This window comes from Pseudophryne corroboree, unplaced genomic scaffold, assembly GCF_028390025.1.
Source record: "Pseudophryne corroboree isolate aPseCor3 unplaced genomic scaffold, aPseCor3.hap2 scaffold_2399, whole genome shotgun sequence".
Taxonomy (NCBI): domain Eukaryota; kingdom Metazoa; phylum Chordata; class Amphibia; order Anura; family Myobatrachidae; genus Pseudophryne; species Pseudophryne corroboree.
This window is the reverse complement of record NW_026969055.1, coordinates 43,452-54,701: the sequence shown is the minus strand read 5'-3', so window position 1 is coordinate 54,701 and position 11,250 is coordinate 43,452. Positions and strand designations below refer to the sequence as shown.

General features: G+C 35.7%; 3 non-coding genes across 3 annotated transcripts; all 3 read left to right on the top strand.

Moving 5' to 3' along the window:
• The first annotated feature begins 862 nt into the window (after positions 1-862).
• Positions 863-955, top strand: TRNAI-UAU (transfer RNA isoleucine (anticodon UAU)). The gene is given in 2 exon segments: positions 863-900; positions 920-955. It is a non-coding gene; the product is annotated as a tRNA-Ile (tRNA).
• A 7,090-nt stretch (positions 956-8,045) lies between these two features.
• TRNAI-UAU (transfer RNA isoleucine (anticodon UAU)) lies at positions 8,046-8,138 on the top strand. The gene is given in 2 exon segments: positions 8,046-8,083; positions 8,103-8,138. It is a non-coding gene; the product is annotated as a tRNA-Ile (tRNA).
• A 2,610-nt stretch (positions 8,139-10,748) lies between these two features.
• On the top strand, positions 10,749-10,841 carry TRNAI-UAU (transfer RNA isoleucine (anticodon UAU)). Its single transcript is given in 2 exon segments — positions 10,749-10,786; positions 10,806-10,841. It is a non-coding gene; the product is annotated as a tRNA-Ile (tRNA).
• Positions 10,842-11,250: the final 409 nt, after the last annotated feature.

The following is an 11,250-nucleotide window of genomic DNA, read 5'->3' as shown; positions in this document are numbered from 1 at the left end:
ATAAGACAGTATCTGTTGAGCAATGCCGAGGTTTTGAGTTCAAGCCTCACCTGGAACATCTTTGTATACTGTTTTTTTCCCTTGTCATTAGTCATTGATTATAAACTGCTACCTTAATATTTAATATGATATTACAAAGGATGGAAGAAAGAAAGAAAAAACACAAACATGATTGTGCATTTAATTTGTCAGCACACATCTGCTTTGGTTCAAATGCACTGCATATCTTCCTTCAGTCAGCCAACAAAACAGCAATGGAAAAGATTAACATACTGTTGGTAAAGCAGTTGCATCAAATTGATTTTCTGCAATATAGCATGATAATCCATACTGAGAGCTCTGGATAGTACCAGCACATTTCTTTCAGGACTTGGTAATGCAAAGAACACAGTAAACAGCTTCAATGTTTTTCAAACATAAATAATTGACTATTAAAAACCTATCAGTCTTAAATAAAGACATCAGTAAGCACCACTGGCATAATGGGTAAGGCACTGTTCTCCTAAGCCAGTGATTGTGGGTTTAAGTCCCGTCTGAGTTGGAAGTTATTTACAGCAAGTGTCTCATCACTAGAGTTGATATTTTATCCTTGCTTCAACTGTAAAACAGTCTTGCAGTGTTTAGCTTGTAAAAAATGACCACAGAAGCTAAAATATGACATTAATTATGATAACATTGTTGTTGTTGTTTTTTAAACCTTTTCTATCACCGTGGACAGCTTATTCAAGTGCCATCTAGCATGCATGTTCCTTTGTTGCTCATCATTCATCACCAAAAATGATTTTCTTTTTCAATTCTTATGACTGTACTGATTGTATTGAATAAAATCAACATCTAGCATAACCAATAAATGCTGCAAAGTGCTCCAGTGGCGCAATTGGTCAGCGCGCGGTACTTATAAGACAGTATCTGTTGAGCAATGCTGAGGTTGTGAGTTCAAGCCTCACCTGGAGCATCTTTGTACATTGTTTTTTTCCTTTTCTTATGTCATTAGTCATTGATTATAAACTGCTACCTTAATATTTAATATGATATTACAAAGGATGGAAGAAAGAAAGAAAAAACACAAACATGATTGTGCATTTAAGTTGTCAGCACACATCTGCTTTGGTTCAAATGCACTGCATATCTTCCTTCAGTCAGCCAACAAAACAGCAATGGAAAAGATTAACATACTGTTGGTAAAGCAGTTGCATCAAATTGATTTTCTGCAATATAGCATGATAATCCATACTGACAGCTCTGGTTAGTACCAGCACATTTCTTGCTGGACTTGGTAATGCAAAGAACACAGTAAACAGCTTCACTTTTTTTCAAAAATAAATAATTGACTATTAAAAACCTATCAGTCTTAAATAAGGACATCAGTAAGCACAACTGGCATAATGGATAAGGCACTGTTCTCCTAAGCCAGTGGTTGTGGGTTTAAGTCCCGTCTGAGTTGGAAGTCATTACAGCAAGTGCCTCATCACTAGAGTTGATATTTTATCCTTGCTTCAACTGTAAAACAGTCTTGCAGTGTTTAGCTTGTAAAAAATGACCACAGAAGCTAAAATATGACAAAAATAACATTGTTGTTGTTTTTTTTTAAACCTTTTCTATCATCGTGGGCAGATTATTCAAGTGCCATCTGGCATGCATGTTCCTTTGTTGCTCATCATTCATCACCAAAAATGATTTTCTTTTTCAATTCTTATGACTGTACTGATTGTATTGAATAAAATCCACATCTAGCATAACAAATTAAAACTACAAAGTGCTCCAGTGGCGCAATTGGTCTGCGCGCGGTACTTATAAGACAGTATCTGTTGAGCATTGCCGAGGTTTTGAGTTCAAGCATCACCTGGAACATCTTTGTATACTGTTTTTTTTCCTTGTCATTAGTCATTGATTATAAACTGCTACCTTAATATTTAATATGATATTACAAAGGATGGAAGAAAGAAAGAAAAAACACAAACATGATTGTGCATTTAAGTTGTCAGCACACATCTGCTTTGGTTCAAATGCACTGCATATCTTCCTTCAGTCAGCCAACAAAACAGCAGTGGAAAAGATTAACATACTGTTGGTAAAGCAGTTGCATCAAATTGATTTTCTGCAATATAGCATGATAATCCATACTGACAGCTCTGGATAGTACCAGCACATTTCTTGCTGGACTTGGCAATGCAAAGAACACAGTAAACAGCTTCACTTTTCTTCAAAAATAAATAATTGACTATTAAAAACCTATCAGTCTTAAATAAGGACATCAGTAAGCACCACTGGCATAATGGATAAGTCACTGCCCTCCTAAGCCAGGAGGTCCAAGTCCCATATGGGGTGGAAGTCATTACAGCAAGTGTCTCATCACTAGAGTTGATATTTTATCCTTGCTTCAACTGTAAAACAGTCTTGCAGTGTTTAGCTTGTAAAAAATGACCACAGAAGCTAAAATATGACATTAATTATTATAACATTGTTGTTGTTGTTGTTATTTAAACCTTTTCTATCACCGTGGATAGCTTATTCAAGTGCCATCTGGCATGCATTTTCCTTTGTTGCTCATCATTCATCACCAAAAATGATTTTCTTTTTCAATTCTTATGACTATACTGATTGTATTGAATAAAATCCACATCTAGCATAACCAATTAATGCTGCAAAGTGCTCCAGTGGCGCAATTGGTCAGCGCGCGGTACATATAAGACAGTATCTGTTGAGCAATGCTGAGGTTGTGAGTTCAAGCCTCACCTGGAGCATCTTTGTATACTGTTTTTTTTCCTTTTCTTATGTCATTAGTCATTGATTATAAACTGCTACCTTAATATTTAATATGATATTACAAAGGATGGAAGAAAGAAAGAAAAAACACAAACATGATTGTGCATTTAAGTTGTCAGCACACATCTGCTTTGGTTCAAATGCACTGCATATCTTCCTTCAGTCAGCCAACAAAACAGCAATGGAAAAGATTAACATACTGTTGGTAAAGCAGTTGCATCAAATTGATTTTCTGCAATATAGCATGATAATCCATACTGACAGCTCTGGTTAGTACCAGCACATTTCTTGCTGGACTTGGTAATGCAAAGAACACAGTAAACAGCTTCACTTTTTTTCAAAAATAAATAATTGACTATTAAAAACCTATCAGTCTTAAATAAGGACATCAGTAAGCACCACTGCCATAATGGATAAGGCACTGTTCTCCTAAGCCAGTGGTTGTGGGTTTAAGTCCCGTCTGAGTTGGAAGTCATTACAGCAAGTGCCTCATCACTAGAGTTGATATTTTATCCTTGCTTCAACAGTAAAACAGTCTTGCAGTGCTTAGCTTGTAAAAAATGACCACAGAAGCTAAAATATGACAAAAATAACATTGTTGTTTTTTTTTTTTAAACCTTTTCTATCACCGTGGACAGCTTATTCAAGTGCCATCTGGCATGCATGTTCCTTTGTTGCTCATCATTCATCACCAAAAATGATTTTCTTTTTCAATTCTTATGACTGTACTGATTGTATTGAATAAAATCCACATCTAGCATAACCAACTAATGCTGCAAAGTGCTCCAGTGGCGCAATTGGTCTGCGCGCGGTACTTATAAGACAGTATCTGTTGAGCATTGCCGAGGTTTTGAGTTCAAGCATCACCTGGAACATCTTTGTATACTGTTTTTTTTCCTTGTCATTAGTCATTGATTATAAACTGCTACCTTAATATTTAATATGATATTACAAAGGATGGAAGAAAGAAAGAAAAAACACAAACATGATTGTGCATTTAAGTTGTCAGCACACATCTGCTTTGGTTCAAATGCACTGCATATCTTCCTTCAGTCAGCCAACAAAACAGCAGTGGAAAAGATTAACATACTGTTGGTAAAGCAGTTGCATCAAATTGATTTTCTGCAATATAGCATGATAATCCATACTGACAGCTCTGGATAGTACCAGCACATTTCTTGCTGGACTTGGCAATGCAAAGAACACAGTAAACAGCTTCACTTTTCTTCAAAAATAAATAATTGACTCTTAAAAACCTATCAGTCTTAAATAAGGACATCAGTAAGCACCACTGGCATAATGGATAAGTCACTGCCCTCCTAAGCCAGGAGGTCCAAGTCCCATATGGGGTGGAAGTCATTACAGCAAGTGTCTCATCACTAGAGTTGATATTTTATCCTTGCTTCAACTGTAAAACAGTCTTGCAGTGTTTAGCTTGTAAAAAATGACCACAGAAGCTAAAATATGACATTAATTATTATAACATTGTTGTTGTTGTTGTTATTTAAACCTTTTCTATCACCGTGGACAGCTTATTCAAGTGCCATCTGGCATGCATTTTCCTTTGTTGCTCATCATTCATCACCAAAAATGATTTTCTTTTTCAATTCTTATGACTGTACTGATTGTATTGAATAAAATCCACATCTAGCATAACCAATTAATGCTGCAAAGTGCTCCAGTGGCGCAATTGGTCAGCGCGTGGTACATATAAGACAGTATCTGTTGAGCAATGCTGAGGTTGTGAGTTCAAGCCTCACCTGGAGCATCTTTGTATACTGTTTTTTTTCCTTTTCTTATGTCATTAGTCATTGATTATAAACTGCTACCTTAATATTTAATATGATATTACAAAGGATGGAAGAAAGAAAGAAAAAACACAAACATGATTGTGCATTTAAGTTGTCAGCACACATCTGCTTTGGTTCAAATGCACTGCATATCTTCCTTCAGTCAGTCAACAAAACAGCAATGGAAAAGATTAACATACTGTTGGTAAAGCAGTTGCATCAAATTGATTTTCTGCAATATAGCATGATAATCCATACTGACAGCTCTGGTTAGTACCAGCACATTTCTTGCTGGACTTGGTAATGCAAAGAACACAGTAAACAGCTTCACTTTTTTTCAAAAATAAATAATTGACTATTAAAAACCTATCAGTCTTAAATAAGGACATCAGTAAGCACCACTGCCATAATGGATAAGGCACTGTTCTCCTAAGCCAGTGGTTGTGGGTTTAAGTCCCGTCTGAGTTGGAAGTCATTACAGCAAGTGCCTCATCACTAGAGTTGATATTTTATCCTTGCTTCAACAGTAAAACAGTCTTGCAGTGCTTAGCTTGTAAAAAATGACCACAGAAGCTAAAATATGACAAAAATAACATTGTTGTTGTTTTTTTTTAAACCTTTTCTATCACCGTGGACAGCTTATTCAAGTGCCATCTGGCATGCATGTTCCTTTGTTGCTCATCATTCATCACCAAAAATGATTTTCTTTTTCAATTCTTATGACTGTACTGATTGTATTGAATAAAATCCACATCTAGCATAACCAATTAATGCTAGAAAGTGCTCCAGTGGCGCAATTGGTCTGTGCACGGTACTTATAAGACAGTATCTGTTGAGCAATGCCGAGGTTTTGAGTTCAAGCCTCACCTGGAGCATCTTTGTATACTATTTTTTTTCCTTGTCATTAGTCATTGATTATAAACTGCTACCTTAATATTTAATATGATATTACAAAGGATGGAAGAAAGAAAGAAAGAAAGAAAGAAAGAAAGAAAGCACACAAACATGATTGTGCATTTAAGTTGTCAGCACACATCTGCTTTGGTTCAAATGCACTGCTTATCTTCCTTCAGTCAGCCAACAAAACAGCAATGGAAAAGATTAACATACTGTTGGTAAAGCAGTTGCATCAAATTGATTTTCTGCAATATAGCATGATAATCCATACTGACAGCTCTGGTTAGTACCAGCACATTTCTTGCTGGACTTGGTAATGCAAAGAACACAGTAAACAGCTTCACTTTTTTTCAAAAATAAATAATTGACTATTAAAAACCTATCAGTCTTAAATAAGGACATCAGTAAGCACAACTGGCATAATGGATAAGGCACTGTTCTCCTAAGCCAGTGGTTGTGGGTTTAAGTCCCGTCTGAGTTGGAAGTCATTACAGCAAGTGCCTCATCACTAGAGTTGATATTTTATCCTTGCTTCAACTGTAAAACAGTCTTGCAGTGTTTAGCTTGTAAAAAATGACCACAGAAGCTAAAATATGACAAAAATAACATTGTTGTTGTTTTTTTTTTTAACCTTTTCTATCATCGTGGGCAGATTATTCAAGTGCCATCTGGCATGCATGTTCCTTTGTTGCTCATCATTCATCACCAAAAATGATTTTCTTTTTCAATTCTTATGACTGTACTGATTGTATTGAATAAAATCCACATCTAGCATAACCAATTAATGCTAGAAAGTGCTCCAGTGGCGCAATTGGTCTGTGCACGGTACTTATAAGACAGTATCTGTTGAGCAATGCCGAGGTTTTGAGTTCAAGCCTCACCTGGAGCATCTTTGTATACTATTTTTTTTCCTTGTCATTAGTCATTGATTATAAACTGCTACCTTAATATTTAATATGATATTACAAAGGATGGAAGAAAGAAAGAAAGAAAGAAAGAAAGAAAGCACACAAACATGATTGTGCATTTAAGTTGTCAGCACACATCTGCTTTGGTTCAAATGCACTGCATATCTTCCTTCAGTCAGCCAACAAAACAGCAATGGAAAAGATTAACATACTGTTGGTAAAGCAGTTGCATCAAATTGATTTTCTGCAATATAGCATGATAATCCATACTGACAGCTCTGGTTAGTACCAGCACATTTCTTGCTGGACTTGGTAATGCAAAGAACACAGTAAACAGCTTCACTTTTTTTCAAAAATAAATAATTGACTATTAAAAACCTATCAGTCTTAAATAAGGACATCAGTAAGCACAACTGGCATAATGGATAAGGCACTGTTCTCCTAAGCCAGTGGTTGTGGGTTTAAGTCCCGTCTGAGTTGGAAGTCATTACAGCAAGTGCCTCATCACTAGAGTTGATATTTTATCCTTGCTTCAACTGTAAAACAGTCTTGCAGTGTTTAGCTTGTAAAAAATGACCACAGAAGCTAAAATATGACAAAAATAACATTGTTGTTGTTTTTTTTTAAACCTTTTCTATCATCGTGGGCAGATTATTCAAGTGCCATCTGGCATGCATGTTCCTTTGTTGCTCATCATTCATCACCAAAAATGATTTTCTTTTTCAATTCTTATGACTGTACTGATTGTATTGAATAAAATCCACATCTAGCATAACAAATTAAAACTACAAAGTGCTCCAGTGGCGCAATTGGTCTGCGCGCGGTACTTATAAGACAGTATCTGTTGAGCAATGCCGAGGTTTTGAGTTCAAGCCTCACCTGGAACATCTTTGTATACTGTTTTTTTTCCTTGTCATTAGTCATTGATTATAAACTGCTACCTTAATATTTAATATGATATTACAAAGGATGGAAGAAAGAAAGAAAAAACACAAACATGATTGTGCATTTAAGTTGTCAGCACACATCTGCTTTGGTTCAAATGCACTGCATATCTTCCTTCAGTCAGCCAACAAAACAGCAATGGAAAAGATTAACATACTGTTGGTAAAGCAGTTGCATCAAATTGATTTTCTGCAATATAGCATGATAATCCATACTGACAGCTCTGGATAGTACCAGCACATTTCTTGCTGGACTTGGCAATGCAAAGAACACAGTAAACAGCTTCACTTTTCTTCAAAAATAAATAATTGACTATTAAAAACCTATCAGTCTTAAATAAGGACATCAGTAAGCACCACTGGCATAATGGATAAGTCACTGCCCTCCTAAGCCAGGGGGTCCAAGTCCCATATGGGGTGGAAGTCATTACAGCAAGTGTCTCATCACTAGAGTTGATATTTTATCCTTGCTTCAACTGTAAAACAGTCTTGCAGTGTTTAGCTTGTAAAAAATGACCACAGAAGCTAAAATATGACATTAATTATTATAACATTGTTGTTGTTGTTATTTAAACCTTTTCTATCACCGTGGATAGCTTATTCAAGTGCCATCTGGCATGCATTTTCCTTTGTTGCTCATCATTCATCACCAAAAATGATTTTCTTTTTCAATTCTTATGACTAGACTGATTGTATTGAATAAAATCCACATCTAGCATAACCAATTAATGCTGCAAAGTGCTCCAGTGGCGCAATTGGTCAGCGCGCGGTACTTATAAGACAGTATCTGTTGAGCAATGCTGAGGTTGTGAGTTCAAGCCTCACCTGGAGTATCTTTGTATACTGTTTTTTTTCCTTTTCTTATGTCATTAGTCATTGATTATAAACTGCTACCTTAATATTTAATATGATATTACAAAGGATGGAAGAAAGAAAGAAAAAACACAAACATGATTGTGCATTTAAGTTGTCAGCACACATCTGCTTTGGTTCAAATGCACTGCATATCTTCCTTCAGTCAGCCAACAAAACAGCAATGGAAAAGATTAACATACTGTTGGTAAAGCAGTTGCATCAAATTGATTTTCTGCAATATAGCATGATAATCCATACTGACAGCTCTGGTTAGTACCAGCACATTTCTTGCTGGACTTGGTAATGCAAAGAACACAGTAAACAGCTTCAATTTTTTTCAAAAATAAATAATTGACTATTAAAAACCTATCAGTCTTAAATAAGGACATCAGTAAGCACCACTGGCATAATGGATAAGGCACTGTTCTCCTAAGCCAGTGGTTGTGGGTTTAAGTCCCGTCTGAGTTGGAAGTCATTACAGCAAGTGCCTCATCACTAGAGTTGATATTTTATCCTTGCTTCAACTGTAAAACAGTCCTGCAGTGTTTAGCTTGTAAAAAATGACCACAGAAGCTAAAATATGACAAAAATAACATTGTTGTTGTTTTTTTTTAAACCTTTTCTATCATCGTGGGCAGATTATTCAAGTGCCATCTGGCATGCATGTTCCTTTGTTGCTCATCATTCATCACCAAAAATGATTTTCTTTTTCAATTCTTATAACTGTACTGATTGTATTGAATAAAATCAACATCTAGCATAACAAATTAAAACTACAAAGTGCTCCAGTGGCGCAATTGGTCTGCGCGCGGTACTTATAAGACAGTATCTGTTGAGCAATGCCGAGGTTTTGAGTTCAAGCCTCACCTGGAGCATCTTTGTATACTATTTTTTTTTCCTTGTCATTAGTCATTGATTATAAACTGCTACCTTAATATTTAATATGATATTACAAAGGATGGAAGAAAGAAAGAAAAAACACAAACATGATTGTGCATTTAAGTTGTCAGCACACATCTGCTTTGGTTCAAATGCACTGCATATCTTCCTTCAGTCAGCCAACAAAACAGCAATGGAAAAGATTAACATACTGTTGGTAAAGCAGTTGCATCAAATTGATTTTCTGCAATATAGCATGATAATCCATACTGACAGCTCTGGATAGTACCAGCACATTTCTTGCTGGACTTGGTAATGCAAAGAACACAGTAAACAGCTTCAATTTTTTTTCAAAAATAAATAATTGACTATTAAAACCCTATCAGTCTTAAATAAGGACATCAGTAAGCACCACTGGCATAATGAATAAGGCACTGTTCTCCTAAGCCAGTGGTTGTGGGTTTAAGTCCCGTCTGAGTTGGAAGTCATTACAGCAAGTGTCTCATCACTAGAGTTTATATTTTATCCTTGCTTCAACTGTAAAACAGTCCTGCAGTGTTTAGCTTGTAAAAAATGACCACATAAGCTAAAATATGACATTAATTATGATAACATTGTTGTTGTTGTTTTTTAAACCTTTTCTATCACAGTGGACAGCTTATTCAAGTGCCATCTGGCATGCATGTTCCTTTGTTGCTCATCATTCATCACCAAAAATGATTTTCTTTTTCAATTCTTATGACTGTACTGATTGTATTGAATAAAATCCACATCTAGCATAACCAACTAATGCTGCAAAGTGCTCCAGTGGCGCAATTTGTCAGCGCGCGAAACTTATAAGACAGTATCTGTTGAGCAATGCCAAGGTTGTGAGGTCAAGCCTCACCTGGAGCATCTTTGTATACTATTTTTTTTCCTTTTCTTATGTCATTAGTCATTGATTATAAACTGCTACCTTAATATTTAATATGATATTACAAAGGATGGAAGAAAGAAAGAAAAAACACAAACATGATTGTGCATTTAAGTTGTCAGCACACATCTGCTTTGGTTCAAATGCACTGCATATCTTCCTTCAGTCAGCTAACAAAACAGCAATGGAAAAGATTAACATACTGTTGGTAAAGCAGTTGCATCAAATTGATTTTCTGCAATATAGCATGATAATCCATACTGACAGCTCTGGATAGTACCAGCACATTTCTTGCTGGACTTGGTAATGCAAAGAACACAGTAAACAGCTTCACTTTTTTCAAAAATAAATAATTGACTATTAAAAACCTATCAGTTTTAAATAAGGACATCAGTAAGCACCACTGGCATAATGGATAAGGCACTGTACTCCTAAGCCAGTGGTTGTGGGTTTAAGTCCCGTCTGAGTTGGAAGTCATTACAGCAAGTGTCTCATCACTAGAGTTGATATTTTATCCTTGCTTCAACTGTAAAACAGTCTTGCAGTGTTTAGCTTGTAAAAAATGACCACAGAAGCTAAAATATGACATTAATTATGATAACATTGTTGTTTTTTTTGTTGTTTTTTAAACCTTTTCTATCACTGTGGACAGCTTATTCAAGTGCCATCTGGCATGCATGTTCCTTTGTTGCTCATCATTCATCACCAAAAATGATTTTCTTTTTCAATTCTTATGACTGTACTGATTGTATTGAATAAAATCCACATCTAGCATAACCAATTAATGCTGCAAAGTGCTCCAGTGGCGCAATTGGTCAGCGCACGGTACTTATAATACAGTATCTGTTGAGCAATGCCGAGGTTGTGAGTTCAAGCCTCACCTGGAGCAGCTTTGTATAATGTTTTTTTTTCCTTTTTTTATGTCATTAGTCATTGATTATAAACTGCTACCTTAATATTTAATATGATATTACAAAGGATGGAAGAAAGAAAGAAAACACACAAACATGATTGTGCATTTAAGTTGTCAGCACACATCTGCTTTGGTTCAAATGCACTGCATATCTTCCTTCAGTCAGCCAACAAAACAGCATTGGAAAAGATTAACATACTGTTGGTAAAGCAGTTGCATCAAATTGATTTTCTGCAATATAGCATGATAATCCATACTGACAGCTCTGGATAGTACCAGCACATTTCTTGCTGGACTTGGTAATGCAAAGAACACAGTAAACAGCTTTACTTTTTTTCAAAAATAAATAATTGACTATTAAAAACCTATCAGTCTTAAATAAGTA